The 16624-nt window shown below is 37.5% G+C and overlaps 1 protein-coding gene across 2 annotated transcripts in view; it reads right to left on the reverse strand.

Annotated features, from left to right (window-relative positions):
• Positions 1-14473, reverse strand: part of Serpinb7 (serpin family B member 7) — a 70497-nt gene extending 56024 nt beyond the window's left edge. The window contains exon 1 of one of the 2 annotated variants that reach the window (XM_087191595.1): positions 14323-14416. The gene's annotated coding sequence lies outside the window, so the exon portion shown is untranslated. Of the gene's footprint in view, positions 1-14322 lie in introns of both variants that reach the window. The other variant, XM_021239288.2, reaches the window with a different exon arrangement.
• Positions 14474-16624: the final 2151 nt, after the last annotated feature.

Here is a 16624-nt window from a genome sequence, read left to right on the forward strand (position 1 = left end):
TTGTCATATAGGTAGGTTTTCAATCCAGGAATATACTTTCTTTAATAGGTGCTATTCAAATTATGTATTTCCTCCAGAGTCAGTTTCATTAATGTCTTCCAAGGCACTTCTTAGAAGTTGTCAAATTTATTTCAAAACAGATTTTGTAATATGTTTTCTGTATCCTTTTAAATTCTATAAAATCTGCAGTAATGTCTCCTAGGTCTTAATATTGTAATTTTTAAAATGTACAATTAATATTGTGCAATAGGAAGAAAAGGTCTAAAGGAACAGCTGAAGTGGGAGGGGTAGGGGACAGGAAAGAAGGGAAAAGAAAAAATATGAGAAAAAGAAACAAATGGAAACAAAGTCTTTGGAAATAGAGAAGGGTGGAGGGGGTGAAGGCAGGGCAGGGGAAAGGGAAAAGAATAAGAACCAAGATAATCATGTAATGGTATAAGATCCCAATGATGAATGCAACTGCATTTTATACCTAAAATGTACCAATAAACTTAATGAGAAAAAAAAAAGAATTAAAAGCAGCTTATAAATATATGATAAAATGTTCAACATCACTGGTCATTCAAGAGATGCAGATGAAAACAACACTGAGATTCCACCTCACCCCACAAAGAATGGCTGCTATCAAGAAATCAACCAATAAAAATTGCTGGCGGGGGTGTGGAGAGAAAGTAACCCTTCTCCATTGTTGGTGAGAGTGCAGACTGGTGCAACCATTGTGGAAATCAGTATGGAGATACCTCAAAGAACTAGGACTAGAGGTCCCATTTGACCCAGCTATTCCCCGGCTGGGCGTCTTCCCAAAAGAATTAAAAGAATCATACCACAGTGATATATGTGCACCCATGTTTATAGCGGCACAGTTTGTAATAGTTAAAGCTTGGAAACAGCCCAAGTGCCCATCAACTGGAAACTGGATAAAGAAGATGTGATTTTTAATAAAATGGAGTACTATTCAGCCATAAAGAATGAGAAACTAGAGTCATTTATAGCTAAATGGATGCCTATTGAGGCCATGCTCTTAAGTGAAATAAATAGGACACACATGTGTAAATACCAAATAGTTTTTCTAGTATGAGAAACTGAAAGTGTAAATAAGAATTAAAATGATTAAAATGAATAATGGATAATTTGAAATAGGAAAAGGTCCAAAGGTGTAGTGGTGGTGGGAGGGGAAGGGGAAAGGGAAGAAGGGAAAGGAAAAATTATGAGAAAAGAAAAAAAATGGAAATGAAATCTATGTAAATAAGGAAGGGTGGAGGGGGTGAAGGACACACAGGTAATGAGGGAAAAAATAAAAACTAAGATAGATCATGTACAGGTACAAGCACGACTGATAAATGTAAACATATTGTATACCTAACATGTATCAATAAAAGAATTTTTTTAAAAAACGACATCATATTACAGTGCTACCCACACCCCCATAGCAGTACAATTCATAATAGCTAAATCTTAGAAACAGCTATATATCCATCAACAGATTAATGGATAAAGAACGTATGGTATTTATATACAATGGAATGCAACTGTGTTATCAAAAAGAATAAACTTGAGTCATTTGTAGGAAATTGGATGCATCTTGAGACCATAATGTTAAGTGAAATAAATCACACACTCACAATTAAATATCCCATAGTTTCTCTGAGATAAGAAACCTAAAGTATAAATAAAGAGCAAAATAAAAGACAAATAATAAGAAATGAGGAGATAGATGATTTTTAAATGAGAAGAGAGCCAAGAGATGGAGTGGGGAAGGAAAAAGGGATGAAAAAATAATTAAGATGTATTATGGATGTGTACCAACTCCCTACAAGGAAAGCAATCACTGTGTAATGCAAATATATACAAATAAAAAACTAAAAACTGGAAAAATAAAGCAGAGGCACAAGAAAAAAAGTTATGCTCTGATAATGTCAAATTGGAGAAGCCTATTAAAGTAATGCTTTGTCAAAAAGACAGTTATAGCCAGTACAGGAAAGAGACCAGGGCTGGAGTTGTGAACATGGCAACTAGCATATATATAACCTATAAATCCAGAGTAATCAATAAGATTTTCTAGGAATAAAACCAAGTGGAGGAAAGTAGAGGGCCATGGAGAGCCCCAAAGTTGGAGAAAAAAGTGAAGCCCATAGGAAATAGGTAACCAGGGAAAAGAGGAATCCAGCAGTCCCTCAAGCCAGTTGGAGAAAGTGTGTGAAGGAGTGGCCAGCTGGGTGAGATGATATGAAAGCAGCATTCTTGCTTGAGCAAACAGGAAAGAGACCCAAGAACCCAAAAATGTGCAGGCCAATGCTGACATTAACAAAATCAGTGCATTTGAGCTGTAGGAACTGCAGCCCTGAAGAGTGAATGGAGGTGAGAATGGGAGCTAAGAATGTAGATGCATCATCAAGAACCATTTATTCAATAATTTTTTTATTTTGTACCAGGGATTAAACTCAGGACCTTGCACTTGCACAGCAGGCACTGGAGCCACTGAGCTAAATCCCCGGCCCTTATTCAATAAATTTTTATTTGAAAACTGTTAGAGCAAGGTAGGATAAATATTGTTAAGTAAAATGATACTAAATAATTATTTTCTCCCAAGGATAATCCAATGAAGGGATAATAATAGATGATGTAAGAGAGAAAGTTAATGCTTTCAGAAGAGCATGCAAATGTGGGCTATAGTAGGACACACTACAGAGTGAGCAGATGATAGACCTTTGATAGAAGCAGGATGTCCCCTATAGCTTCCCTTACCTGGACAGTGCAGGAAATCCCCCACCATGAATAATAGAAAGGTTCACTGTTCTACTCCTTTTTGACTGCTTACTACACCTGGAGTACACAGTTCTTGAAAAATAAAACATGATTTCCCTGTAAGAAACTTAGGGTTTAAGTAGGAAAAATGACCATTTAATAAACATACATGCAATGGCCAAGAATGCTAACTGCCTACATCCAAATCAGCTAATTTGGGTGGAGAAGCCATTGTGGCCAATTTTAAAACTGTGTTTCCTACCTCCCTTGCAGACATGATGAACATATGTCTAGAGTCTGGTCAATAGTTATGCAAGTAGAAACTGCTGGATGGGATTTCTAGAAAATTTTTCTAAAAGAAGTTGTTATATGCTCATTTTATTCTTTGCTCTTTCCCCTTCTCTCTTGGTATGCTGCTGAAAGTGAGAGTAGCCTTCTCACAACCTGGAGGTAGCTCTGAGGGAAGGAACAAAGAAATCAAGAGACATCTGCCCTGATAGCTTTCAACTGCCTAACTAGATACCACCAAACACTTATCTCAGTGTGAACTTCTAATTACAGGAGAGAAAAAAGATTGTTTTTCTCGTGTTTGAAACTTGTCAAATTACTACCAGCAGACACACATATACAGTGTAAAGGGTTAAGTTTTATGAAGGGAGATAATAGGTGTCTGGAAAGAAAATGATGGGATGGGATCATTAATTTAGATTGTAAAGACAAAGAGGATTTTCTAAGGAAATGAATACATCTAAACTAGGACCTAAAATATGAGTCAAGCTAGAATGATTGTGGGAATTGGTAGTAGTGGTGGTGAGCAGTAGAGGACAGCAAACAAAAAACTGGTATATCACAAGAAAGAATTAGAAAGTGAGGCTCAAAAGGAATTTGAATTTTATCCTAAAGGAGAAGGGAAGCAACAAAAAAGATTAAGAAAGAGTTTTTCTTTTTTTTTCTGGGGATCGAACCCAGGGCCCCTCAAATGCTAAGCTACATCCCAGCCCTGCTTACTTCACTTTTTAAAGAACACCTAGCTAGTCAGTAAAGGACAAATCAGAAGTGGAATAAGTGAAAATAAACAAAAGAAATTGTTTTAACAGTCTAGGCCAAAGATAACAGTAATGTGTCCTGGAGAGTGGCAATAGATATAGAGAAAACTAAAGACAGAAAAAATTTCAGAAGTAGAATCTTCAGCCTATATAGATGAATTTCATATGGAAATGGAAAAACAATGGAGAAAGGAAGATAATATTTAGACTTACAGCTTTAGTAATTGAAGTGTGCATAGTACTAAAATGTGGAATTTTGTAGAAATGTTGAGGTTTGGGGACTTAAATATGAGGCACTTGTCAGCTGGGACATAGAGTTGGATTTAAGGTTGTGGAATACCGAAGACAATTTTGGTATAACTGTGTGAATTTGGATCCTGAAAACCCTAAAAATATCTGAGATCACTCTGCTTGAAAAGAGCGGACCCAGCACTGAGCCTGTGGCAGCTACACATTTGAAGATTAGACAAGGGGATATAGAGCTATAAACCAAAGTATGAGAAAACCTGGGAACTAAAGATTCACTGAGCACAGATGAAGAAAGGTTTTTGAATAAGGTGGAGTGGTCAGTGTTGGTCTATGAAGGCAGCTGAGGAGGTCCTGGGAACACGGATACTAAGCAGTTTCTGCTGGCCTCGGCAATAAGTGACGACTTTGCCTTTAAAAGACAGTTTTATGCAATGGTATAATTAAAAGCCAGTTTGGCCTGTTTGGGGAGGTTAAAGATTGAATGGAAATTGAAAATATGAAGAAAGTATATTCTCCACCACTCTTTCAAAGCTTTGGTGGTAATCCCAGCTACTTGGGAGGCCAAACCTGGAAGATCACAAGTTTGAAGCCAGCCTGGACAACTTAGTGACAGTCTATTTCAAAATTTAAAAAAAAGAGAAGTGCTAGAGATATAGCTCAGAGCAAAGCCCCAAGTTCAACTCCAGTACTACAAAAAAGCAAAGCAAAACCAAAAAACAGGCAGCAGTGTGGCTCAATGGGTCACTATTGTGTTTCTAAGATTAGTAACAAATGACATAAAGAATTTAGTGCTTGTCTTATTAATTCATGCTAATTCTTTACAAAGTTGAGGATATGAAACTCATTTTGTTATAAATAAATTCTTCAATGTGTTGTTTGCCTTTAATTTTTCTGGTGATAATTTTTACATAAATATAAATTAAAATTTCATGTAGTTAAAAATAGATTATTTCTTCTATAACTCTTAGATTTAGAAAATCTCTGCTCTGTGACTCAATTCCTTACTACGCATCTCTTCTGCTAGTTTGCTTTGTTTTGTTGTCTTCTGTAATTCCTTGGTATCAGGGAAAATATACATATTTACTACTACTACTACTATTACTACTACTGCTACCCCTACTACTACTACTGCTACTAAGAATAAAAATAGTTCATCAATTCTATCACTAGTATTTCTCTCAACTTCTTCCCCCAAAGTTGTGTGATACCTATTTCTCATAAGCTAAATTTTAACTAAGTATCAATTTGCTCCTGAGCTACATTCTGGTCCCATCAGTACATTGATTTGTTCACAGGTTTAGTAAAAGTATATTTCACTATTTGACAGGGCAAGTCCCTCATAACTGCTCATAATTTATAAACAGTCCAAACAGGCAGAAGGTAATGTCCTTCAAGAAAGAGCAAAACCAGCTGGGTATTTAGCTCAGTGGTTCCTCCACCTGCCTTGAAAGGTCCCGAGTTCGATCCACAGTACCAAAAAAAAAAAAAAAAGAAAAAGAAAGAAGAGCAAAACCATCCCATCACTCAATATCTAGCTGACCCTTTATCTTTCAGAAAAGAAATTTGTTTTCAAAACCTCCAAAAAGAGTATTCAGAGCAAAGGCTCCAGAAGAGTACAGAGAATCTTCTCAGATGAGTCAACCAAATCCCATAGTCCTCTCAGCCTCTGCATTCCTCTACTTTAGACAGAGGGAACTAAGTCTGGAAGCAAATGAGAAAAATTTATCCAAGCATATAAGATCAGTCATTACTCATAAGTGTCCAACTCTTTGAAGAATGTGTTTCATTTCCCCTGAAAGGTTGGCTAAGTTTCACTCTAGGGCCTGCCTTCAGTGAAACTCTTACCATATAAATGTCATACTGAGTTTCTGTTTTCATAACTTGAGAAATGCTACACATTTGTAATTGGATTGTAATGCAGTTCTATAAGTGATCCATTAAGTAACAAGTCAAACTTGTTCTTTTCTGGATGCCGTGGCCTGGAATATGTTCCCAAGTCATGGAATTCTCAAAGCATGGAACACCAAAAATTAGTCCTTTATTCAGTAAAATAATTTGACTAGTGCATATTCAAAGGACAGTGCCCTCTCTGCTTCCTTGCTGGCTCATCCTGTCCACTTTACACTCCAGATGGCTGACTTCTTCTCTCCCGATGTTCACACCAGAAGATTCCATCCTCTCCCATGGCTTCCAAGCATCGCTCTCTGAGGACTCTCTGATTTGTATCTCCAACCTGGACTCTCCCTGAACTCCAATATCCCTGCTCTTAAACTTCTCACATTAGAACATGTTTTAGGAACCCTCTTCCCAAACCTGCTCTTCCTCTCCACCCATCCCCATCTCAGGAAATGGCACTTCCATGACCTAGTTGGCCAAGTGTGAAATCTGCATGATCTTTGACATCTTCCTTATCCTCATGCAACCCCATGCCAACCAAGTAGCTCAGCTTTGTTCACTTCACACCATATCTCCTGAGACCATCTTCACTTAAATCACCACAAGTGTTCACCTGAACTCTTGTGTGAGTCACCTCGCTGACCTCAACTCTCTCGGCCTTGACCTTCTTCAGTCTTTTCTCTTACATCATCTGTGTGACTGCCTTTGGACAGAACATGGACTCTGTTAGTGTCCTGCTGAGAGCCCTTCAAACACTTTCCTGTGTTCTTCATATCACCCTGCCAGCCCCTTCTTGAACACTGCACTCCTCTCTGCCTATAAGGTGTTGATTTTTGTTCCTCATAAAGATACTACCTACTCCTACTCCTAACCCCCAATACATATAAATGAGACCTTACTTGGAAACAAGATTTAGTAGATTTATTGAAAAGTCATGAGATGAGACCTGTGGAAATGCTTAAGTAGGCCCTTAATCCAAGACAGGCGCACTCACAAGAGAGGGACAATGATTTCAGCCACAAATACAGGGGAGCAGACATCTGATTAGTAGACTGATTCACCTACTCATTGGCTTGGTATGTTTTCAGTGTCATCCTTAGAGAAGATGGGCCTTGCCCATAGGTGGGCCCACTGGGTACCAGGAAATCAATTTGCCCTCTCTGGGGCCAAATCTACCAAGTGAGACAATTTATAATTATTTATAAGGTAATGTGGAAAATCACATAAGAAGATGTTTGGGCACCCAGAAAATAGTCATCATTGAGCACCAGGGGTATCAGGAACTTCTCCTCACAGAGCTTTGGACTTGAAAATTCAGTGGAGTGGGAATTGGCCAGGCTTGGCAGGGTAGGAAAGTACCAGGATTCTCTTGCGCCTACGCAAGAGTGGGAAAGGGAGAGCCTCCCTTCTATTACCAGTGGAGTTCATGGCCAGAGGTGGAAAAAAAAGGACAGTATGAGAGGAAGAAAGGAAGAAAAAAACAGGTCATAGAATATCATAAAATAGAATTTAAAACATAATTACAGAAGAAAATAATGCATATACTGAGTGAGGCCTGACTGTTTTCAATCAAGTCATTGTCATATTTCTGTGGGAAAGAAACTAAGAATTGTTTACCAATAGTCACTTTTAATAGATAAGAATTAGTAATGCTCATAGTGCTTAGGATACTGTTTTACTCTTTCTTTCTTTTTCTTTCTTTTTTCTTTCTTTCCTTCTTTCTTTCCTTCTTTCTTCCTTTCTTTCTTTCTTTTTTTTTTTTTTTGGCACCAGGGATTAAACTCGGGACCTTGCACTTTCAAGGTAGGTGGCAGTTCCACCGAGCTAAATCCCCAACCCAGTTTTTCAAACTACAGAGTATTATCCCCTGGAGAGGATAAAATAAATTTAATGGATGGATGCCAACCTTGTAAAAAATGAATGCCTGGAACCTCAGCACTCTTGGAGGATGAGGCAAGAGGGTTACAACTTCTAGCCCAGCCTGGGCAATTTAGTAACTTAACAAGTTTCTGCCTCAAAATAAAAACTAAAAAGGGCTGGGCATGTAGCTCAGTGTGAAGGACCTGGGTTCAATCCCTCATACTATTATAGAAAGATGGATAGATAGATGGATGATAGATAGACAGATAGATGAAATAGACTAGCATGTGACAAAATAGGGTAGATCAGAACAGAGGATTTGGATCTCAGAGACTGCTAATAGTAAAGACTAGTATTGTTTGGTGTGTCCATGTTCATATATACCATCAATTACCACAATATTAAAAATCATGATCAAAGTTACTTGATAATCATTGGCCAAGAACTGAGTCCTCACCCAGTGAGCAATCTACTCAAGCTTTATACCCTTTGAAATTTTTCTTAAATATTTAGTGTTTAAGATTACAACTCTTAGATCATAATGAGCAGCAAATTTCTTACTCTTTACTCATTAGTGCACTTGAGGTCTCTGAGGATGCCTAGGACAAGGTTGGATTTCTGCAGATACTAGCATTCTCATAGTGTTTATTCTTCTGAGTGACAGGGTGAGATGTTAGAGGGAGGAACTTGTCATAGACTGCTAGGATCACCATGAGAGTTTGCTTTATTTTTTCTTATGTTTGCCAGAGATCTGGATAACATGAAGTCACTGAAAGAAACAGGCCCTAAGAAATTATTGTTTTATCATTTTCCCTGAAGCACCTTTTTACTGTGAACTGCTACCTCTCAGGGGGCCAGAAAGAAGATCTGAGACTGGCTGAAAATAGACACAGTATTGTCATTTATAGCCAATCTCTAGATCAGGTTAGATCGTTGAATGCTACAGTGAAGCAGAGAGCATCTTTAAGAAAGGACTTCATGACTTTTACTTCACTCTTTATTAGTTAATCTATTCTAGATAGTAAGAATTTGACCATCATGAAATTAAGTCCTACTTTCTACTTTTCATCAGCTACAGGTACACAAATATCTGAGGAATAAGAGCTTATCACTGTAGACAATGTCTGGCTATTTACATAACTAGTCATTTGGGTTAAGCCAGAATTCTGATGCTGTAAAAATTTCTGGAGTTTTATATCTGTGAACATTTTAAAGTCATACTGAACATGCATTCGATGTGTGCTATACACATTGTGTATGTGTATATGTGTGTGCGTTTGTGTGTATGTGTCTATATGAGAGAGAGAGAGAAGGAGAGGGAGAGAGAGAGAGAGAGAGAAATGCTGCCATGGGAACGTGAATGTGATAGTCACACCAAGTGTGAAGAAATGCTTATTAAAATATAAAGACAACACACCCTCCTGATGAAGGTGCGCATATTTGAGAGAGGCATTTAAGGATAAACTCACAAATAAGGAAGGATCCTTTGGAAACTAAAACTTCCATGTAGATTTTAAACTTTAAGAGCAGCTCTACTGTGGTTTTACTTAGCATAGTCCCCAGTACTTAAGTTAAATGAAAGATTAAGCAAAACATTACAGATGGAATGTACTGTTTTTCAGCTGCAACATAAAAGTACATGTAGAAAATAAATAAACAAAACATGTCTGTGTCCCATTAAAACTTCATTTACAAAGTCAAGTATCAGTCTAGTTTGGATAGAGAGCCAGAGTTTGCCAAGCCCTTCCCTAAAGCATTAAATGCCACCTTGAAAGTCAGATATTGATTAAACCACACAGTCTAGGGACAAACCACACAGTCAGTTTTTTCAGAGAACTATATCAGACTTTACAACTTAAATCTCTTGGGTCAATCCAATCTAGCAAAAGATAATCACAGCCATGTGTGGTGGTGCATGCCTATTATTCCAGCTACTCAGGAGGCTCAAACAGGAAGAGCACAAATTCAGTCCTAGGCTGGGCAATTTTCAAGACTGTCTGAAAATTTTTAAAAAGGGCTGGGAATGTAGCTCAGTGTCAGGGCACTTGGCTAGCATATGCAAGCTCCCAGTTTCAGTCCCCAGAATTACACACACACATGCATACACAAAAACACACACATAAAGTAATAGTAAATTAGCGTTTCTCTTGACCCTCACAAGCATTGACCCCATCATTACTATTCAGTTTATTATTATTTTTCCAATTTTGCTGCTGAGAATAGAGTCAGTTGCTCTTCTATGTTACAATGTATGGAACAGAGATCACTCGTAATACTTTGACTTTATCTAAATCAAAAAATCCAGAATCTAAGTTTTCTTTTTACAGTTAACTAAATTTTCTAAACAACAAAGATCATATTTCTTTGTTACTAACTCTTAATATGGAATAAAAGCTTTCAAAATTGTGATAGTGATTAGTGTGGGAAGAGGTAGAGAGCCTGAGAGAAGGAAGACTTTTAATTTGTAATAATGCCAATTAGAAAGAAACCAGAGTCAGTTTTTTTCCAAAAACATAAAATTTAAGATTGGCTGGGGGTGAAGGGTGCACAGGTAATGGGGAAAAAAAATAAGAACCAAGATACATCATGTTCAGGTACAAACACCCAAGGATAAATGTAAATGCATTGTATACCTAAAATGTACCAATTAATATATACATAAAAATAAAAATAAAAAATAAAAAAAATAAAGACACTATGAAAAAAAGAAAAGACTGGAATTTGGTAAGAAGGAAAGTGTCCAACTTGCTTGCCCTAGATAATTCTCAATGCCATCAGCTGTTAAAAAATCTCCTTCACTAACGCTTCAAAACATGCTGAAGATGAATGAAAGCCTGTTTCTCCTCCACCCTTGCTCCCAGCAGAGAGGAGGGGAAATGACTCCTGCATCAGGGAGGAGTGAGTGGCTGCATGGCTTTGGGAGCCACTGCCATGGAATGAACCTCAAATTTCCCTAAGGTGATAGTCCTGACTCACTCTTCTCATCCAAGCTGACAATGCACAGGCCTACTCTTGCAGAAGAAATTGCTCCAGGTGTAACACACACACATACACACACACACACAATCACCCAATGAAGGAAGTATCATTTATCACTTTTATATTTGTCCCTGTGTTCTTGCAAAGTTTTAATTCAAAAAAATAAAGAGGTTGATCAAATTTTATGAATCATCATTACACTATCTTCATAGGGCTCTTCTTCAAAGAGAAACCAGTTCACAATAATGCAATAAGCTTTTCAGTGGAAATGGATTAGTAATTGTTAAATTGTAGAATTGCCAGTTCCAGACATCTCTGGGTACCAAGATCTGGCCCTGTAACAACTCCAAACACATACATTAGTCCTAAATTTTGAAGTGAATCACTCAATAATATTTGAACTCATCAATTCTGGTTTTTTAAGTTTTAAAGTTATAAAAATAATAATGCTCATTACATATAAAAAGAAACATCACAATTTTTTTAAAAAGCCTTCATGAAAACCCCAGGCCAGGCTCATTGTCATTACAGGGCAGTGTTTTCCATGATCCTGCAGGAGAGTCTGGGTACAAACCCCTCACAAACTAATGCTTTATGTCCCATGGACAGAAGCGACAACTCCTATATGATATGCAAGAAAGTCAATTCCAAACTAGTTCACACGCCCACACAGTCTAAGGATTTCATGGAAGCTGGTACACAACAAAATTCAAGATTTGAGACTGAAAAATTTATAATATGTGGGAAAAAATAGTTCTTGTCTTTACTTTGTATCCCACAAGGCATGTTCTTGTAACGAAATATCTGTATACACCTTCTTTCAAACTTCAAATATACTGTGTATGTCAACCTTAAATGCACAGTTGTTTTTCAGTACCCATAGGGGAGTGGTTCCAAGACCCTGCAGATATCAAAATCTAAGAATGATCAAATTACTTAAATATAATGGCTTAGTAATTGGATATAATCTATGCATATCCTCCACCATACTTCAAATCATCTCTACATTACTTATAATACCTAGTATACTGTAAATACTGTACAAATAACTGTTGTGCTATACTACTTATGGAAAAATAAGAAAAGCAAGAAAAACTGATGCTTCAATACAGATATAATTTTTTTCTTGGAATAATTTTGTTCTGTGGTTGGTTGAAATCACAGATTCAGAACTTGTGAATACAACTTGTTATATAAACCTTACTATTACCTGTTTTCACCTTTCATGATAGATGTCAACACTTTGGTTAATGACTCACATTGACCAACTTTATACTTTTTAACTTTTTTTTTCATAAAGTGTTATAATTCTCACAGAAGCTGAATAGACATGTTAAGAGTTCTTCAAATTGCAGGCTGATTAAGCATGGATTGCATTATTAACTTATTATCTACAATGGCACTTTTGCAGATGAATTTTGCTCAACTAATCCCCAAACACCAGTGTCCATTAAAAACAAGCTTATTATTTAATGAGGAAATTAGTAGAAAGAAACTAAGATTGTTTCCATTTTTCTTTCTAAATTTTGACCTAATCATGCCTCCTGCAATGGAAAATTTCTCTTGGCTTCTCATAGAGAAAGAAGAAGTGAAAACAGGAGAACCACAAAGAAAAGAAGTAAAAAATTTTTTTTCATTCTTTTGCAAGAGGTGAGAAAAATCAAAAGTTTCAGACTATGGCCCAAAGTAAATGTTTTTAAATACAAAAAAACCTTTTAAAACTTACAAAACCTCAGTGTAAAAATTCCTGGGCACCAAGAAATTGAAATATCATTCCCATCCCTCCTCACAAATAATGCACAATCTATTAAAAAATTGAAAATTAGACTGCAGTGAGGCTTGTAACGATGGAAATATTTGTGAGGCGATTTGGGGATTTAGAGGGATTGCAGAAAGCTTCAAATAGAAATGATGCTCAATTCCATCTGTCAGGAGGAAAGAGGGAAACCAGTGAGGCCAGCAGGACTGGAGAGAAGGACCAGCGGGAGGAACCTGCTTGTGCTGTGCTCCCACCACTGGCACAGTGCTTTGGACCACCCAGCTGACCAGCATCATCCCTGACCAGGACTATCAGTCCTCCAAGGAAAAGCCTCAGGCTCTAAGGCTCGTACCTACACAGTGTCCCCTATGAAGCTTTCAACTCTGTTTTGGTGTTCTATTTAGCATAACTTGTGCCAACGAACAAGTTGTGACAGGAAAATGTGATCTGATAAATTCTCAAAGAATAAATTAGGAAGTCTGTTTACTTTGTAGTAATCTCAAACCCAAACCCAGCCTTGCCTCACTAAACATGAGCCCAGTCTCCTGGTGTGAAATTTATTTCTTCCTATTTCTACCATTTCCCTATTTCTAAAGCACTCTTCAATCAAATGGGAGACTTTAAGGAAAGCTTCCAGAATGGCTTTGTTTACTGAATATCTATGAAGCAATCAATGTCATTTTATTTATTAATATAAATGTGAACTTGTCTACACATACACCCTTCAGCAGAATTTAGATCAAATCTTCCACATACAACCATCATTAAATACAAAGTTTCCTATTTTTAACATTTCTATTCCAACTGCCACAGAGATTAGGGCTTCCCAAATATAAATTGCACTTTTCCTTCCTTTGAGCAGCTCAAAGTTCCTTGAGCAACTCAACTTTCCTTTTTTTAGTGCAAAAATACTAGTAGACAGCTCAAGGCTATAAGTCATTCTAGAAAAAATATAAAGGTAGTACTGAAATATTCTAAAGCTCATCTGTCCTAGCTTTGAATTTGTTGGAGAATTTCTGGATCCAAATAAGTCCATCAAGTACTCATAAGTGCCTGTTATAAATGAAAAAGAAAAAATTCAAAACCTTTCACTACCTTTTGCTGAAATTTCTATAAATCGTTGATGGTAAGAAAAATATAATTAACAGGAAATGTTTAACACCTAGCAGACCTCTTTTGGGAAATATCATCATTGAGTTATGGTCTCTAGGCCTGAGATTAGTATATAACTTGTCACCTAGATATTGAATCATTTACTTTAAAAATAAAAAGACAAACTTAGCTCATAAGTGAACATTAATTCATTCACACATTTAGCATGACTGTGACTCCCAGAGATAAAAGCTCACACATGGATGTTTGGATATTAATTATATTCCTTGTGTAAGTTATCTCTGATAAGCACCAGAATCCAACAGCAGTTGGTAGGCTTTTTTCTCCTAAGATGAAGAATAAAGTTGATTTTTCTACATACACTACATTGGCCAATGTGATAGATGTTGCCATTCACTGACCCAGATGATCACTCCACAAGGACCCTGTAGAGACTGGAGATTAGATCGGGCAGCTGAAAATGTTTTCAGAGAGTGTAGAGGCTATTGTTTACCAAGCTAAGGAGTGCCTCCTGGTGAGGAAGCCAGGTGCTAGAGGCGAAGCTGTTCCCTTGGCAGTAGAACAAATGCTCACAACATGGAATACTTTGAGCCCCAGGGCCCGTACATCTGTCTTAGGAAGTCTGAGAAAACTTTAAGCCTAGAATAACCCAGCTAGCATAAGAATGCCACTCACCTCCTCCCACTGCAGTTCTGTAGCCTTCACTTCTGGGCTCCAGTTCCTCCTGCTTCCTTCCTCCAAGATTCTTCACTCCTCCCAATGCATAACCTCTGCCAAGGCTCAGGGAAGATTCCCCAGAGTTCCCATTGGCTCAACTCCCAAAGGCAACTACCAAGGGTGTCAAGAACAGCAGCAATGACAACAATGAATGAAAAGTTCCACTTCCCTCCTAAACCATACTATACAGCCATGAAGAGACACCAAAGAGGGGCTCCAAATGGGCTTTTCTGCCCTGCTCAGCAGGCAGCTTAGCACATTGCCATAGTATCATGTTGTTATCATTCCACTGATCGTGAGGAAGTAAACCCAACAAACCAGAAAAGCAAAAAAAACCCAAAAAACTGATTCTACTGATTTTCCCTTCATGTTCTCATCTAAATGTGTGTGCCTGGGCACAGGACAGGCTATAGATTGAAAGATAATATAAGAACCAGCAGAATAGAACCTGGAAAGGGCATGAGCACAGGAGAGAGCCTGAGCCAGGAAGGGAAAAACAGACTACAGAATTGATGCCTAGTGTTCTTGGGTGCCTGGGTTTTATCCATTTCCAGGCAGTCATCATGTGGTGTTCAAATGGAGCTTCTCAAAGATGAAGTGACTCAAGTCCCAGATCCTGTGATAACCTTGTGATGTATGGGTGATTGTACCAATAAAAAGTGGTGATTTTTTTCCAGTAAGAGGAAACACATTGACAGGCCACACACACAGAATAGGCTGTACATTCTGAACCAAACACCAGTATATATCTTCTGGGAAATGTATTTGTTTTAAATTTTTTCATCTTTATTTCTTTATTAGTTCATGTTTGCAGTACATGATGATTAAGTTTATCATGGGCAGTTGGTACACGTATATATTACATTCTTAATTTTTAATTCCTTTTGTTTCATCCTCTACCCTTCTCCTCCTCCCTGCTCCTTCCAACTCTTGGTCCTCTTCTCATTTGGAAAAGCTCTATTTTTATCATGTTTTCCATACCCTTTCAGGATATGTGAGACACCATGTGGTGCTAAAAAATTTGAAGCCACCCAAACCTGGGTTCAAATTCCAACTCCTCACCTTGTACCCCTGTGATCTTCAGCAAGCTGTTTTATACCTCTCTATGTCTTGCTTTACTTATTTTAGAAACAGGGAGAATTTTAGTAACTGTATGGTTAAAAGGATTATAATCAACATGTAAAGTACTTAGTATATAGTAAGCCCTTAATGAATCTAGCTATTATTATAATGACAGGGTGAGCCAGTCCTGGCAAATTCAAGATGTATATGTACTCCACCTGCAATATTCCATTATCTATGTATTACTCAAGGGACACCTCAAGTCTCACAATTTCCATCTCCTTCTGTATTATCCTGAGCTCATATTGATCTCTTTATTTATTGATAATGTTTTTTTGGGGGGTTGGGGTTTTTGGGGGGTTTTTTGGTACCAGGGATTGAACTCGGAATGTTGCGCTTGCGAGGCAGGTGCCAGAACCACTGAGCTAAAATCCCCGGCCCCAACTGATAATGTTTTGATCATGTGTTTTTACTGTTTCCCAATGTGTTATCTGTAATTTTTTACAGTCACTCTTAAGTCCTTTCTTCATAAGATTTTTGGTTTTTTTGAGCACAGAAAGCAAGCCACATGGTTAAAAAAATCTTCCCTGAATGGAATGCACCAAAGCAAGTACAAAGTCTCAGACAGGAGGTACATGAGTGGTGATCAAAACCAACAGTGAATGTCTAAGTAAAAATTTTAAAATGTATTATAGTAAAAGACGCATTGTCATTAATCCCCCTCAAAGTACCTACCTCTCTCCTCCTAATACTCTTACCACACTGTTCTTTCCACTTCCTGAAGCAGTTCTGGAAGTCCTCTTTCCCGAGGTCTTTTCATAGTTGCTTCAATAGATTCAAAATATTTATGGCAATTTTGGTCAAATAAACACTTTTCACTGTGTCCTCATCCACCTTATTCATTGTGTGCAGCTATTGACTATTCCCCAAAGTCAAAATGACTATGAAAACCAAATGTTTTCTAATCAATCGAGGACATGGAGACAGTCATGACAGCACAACCAAAGACATTTCTGAAATAGAACTTCCAGAACGGCTTCAGAAAGTGGCAAGAATGATGGAACAATTGTGTGCAAAGCAAGGGAGACTATTCCAAGGGCAATTAACAGCAATGTGTCTTTTACTACACTTTAAAAATTTAAACATTCATCATAAATTTTGATCACATCATATAAATTCTGTTGTGGTATTATACAGT

This window comes from Heterocephalus glaber, unplaced genomic scaffold (genome assembly GCF_053883595.1).
Source record: "Heterocephalus glaber isolate CG9 unplaced genomic scaffold, H.glaber_assembly_v1.0 deba00000331, whole genome shotgun sequence".
Lineage (NCBI taxonomy): Eukaryota > Metazoa > Chordata > Mammalia > Rodentia > Bathyergidae > Heterocephalus > Heterocephalus glaber.